Here is a 1912-nt window from a genome sequence, read left to right as displayed (position 1 = left end):
TAGGAAGCATTCCCTTCTTCTTGATGTTATGGAAGATTTTCAGTAGTATAGGTACCAGTTCTTCTTTGTAGGACTAGTAGAATTCAGCTGTGAATCTATCCATCCCTGCCGTTTTATTTGTAGGGAGATTTTTTATTACTGTCTCAGTCTTGATACTCATTACTGGTCTGTTCTGGATTTATGTTCCTTCCTGATTCAAAATTGGGAGGTTGCGTGTTTACAAAAAAAATTTCCATTTACTCTAGATTTTCTAGTTTGTGTGTATAAAGGTTTTTGTAGAAGTTTCAGATGATATTTTGTATTTTTCTATGGTATCAGTTGTAATGTCTCCTTTTTCACTTCAGATTAAGCTTATTTGAGTCCTTTCTCTTTTGCTTCAGGGTAATTTAGCTAGTGGTCTGTCAATTTTGCTTATCTTTTCAAACAACCAACTTTGTGTTTTGTTGATCCTTTATATTGTTTTATTGGTTTCCATTTCATTTAGTTATGCTCTGATCTTTGTTATTTCCTTTCTTTTGCTAGCTTTGGGCTTGGTTTGTTTCTCTTTTTCTAGTTCCTTGAAGCATGATATTAGGTTGTTAAATTGTAATCTTTCTGTCTTTTTAATGTAGGCATTTCATGCTATGAACTTCCCTGTTAGCACTGCTTTTGTTGTGTTCCAGAGATTTTGAAAGCTTGTGTCTCTCTTGTCATTCACTTCAACAAATTTTTAAATTTCCATCCTGATTTTGCCACTGACCCAAGGATTGTTCCACAGTAGGTTGTTTAATTTCCATGTTTTTGTGTAGTTTTGAGAGTTCTTCTTGGAGTTGATTTCTAGTTTTATTCCACTGGGGTTTGAGAAGATGCATGTATGATTTTGATTTTTCTAAATTTTCTGTGGCCTGTTTTATGGCCTAACTTATGATCTGTCTTGGGATATGTCCAATTTGCTGATGAGAAGAATGCATATTCTGGGGATAGAATGTTCTGCATATGTTTGTTAGGTCCATTTATTTAGAGTCCTGTTTAAGGCCAGTGTCTCTTTGTTGATTTTCTGTCATGATCTGTTTAGTTCTGTCAGTGAAGTGTTGAAGTCCCCAGCTATAATGATGTTGCTGTTTATTTCTTTCTTTAGATCTAGTATAGGTTTTATGAATGTGGGAGCTACTGTTTTGGGTGAATATATATTTAGAATCATTATATCTTCTTTTTGGATTGATCTCTTTATCATTATATAATGACTATCTTTGTCTTTTTTTATCTTTCTTGGTTTAAAGTCTATTTTATCAGATAAAAGAATAGCTACACTTGATCATTTTTTTCATCTGCATGAAATATTTTTTCCACCTCTTTAACTTCAGTCTATGAAAATCTTTTCGAGTTAAATCAGTTTCTTGAGAATAGCATGTATTTGAGGTGTGTGCTTTTTTATCCATTCGGCCAATCTATATCTTCCAAGTAAGGCATTTAGGCAGTTTACATGTAATGTTAATATTGATATCTGAGATACTGTTCTAGTCATCATTTTGCTTGTTATCTGGTTGCTTTATTTTCTCCCTTGTGTCATTGATTTATGAGAGCTGCGAGTTTTAACTTCCTGATATTTTTAAGCTACTGGGTGTTGATTGTGCTGTTCCACTTTTAAGCATTTCATTTAAACTCCAAGCCTTATTGTAACCTGATCTTATTAAGTCTCTGCTCAACCATAAAGTACAAATAACCTTTGGTGTCTCCTTGAAAGGGGAAGTGTTTCCCATATTGATGATTCTAAACTACCTTTCTTATGGAACCTCATTGTTTTATTGAATTTGATGGAACAAAATCTAGTTCATTTGCCGAGAAGTACTCACGTTCTCTGCCTTCAGCTGTTGGGGATCTCTCTATGTCAAAAAATTACCATTTATTGTATAGGGAAACAGTAAAAAAAAAA

Source organism: Propithecus coquereli, unplaced genomic scaffold, assembly GCF_000956105.1.
Source record: "Propithecus coquereli isolate 6110/MARCELLA unplaced genomic scaffold, Pcoq_1.0 Scaffold46, whole genome shotgun sequence".
In the NCBI taxonomy this organism is placed as follows: domain Eukaryota; kingdom Metazoa; phylum Chordata; class Mammalia; order Primates; family Indriidae; genus Propithecus; species Propithecus coquereli.
Note: the sequence above shows the minus strand (reverse complement) of the source record.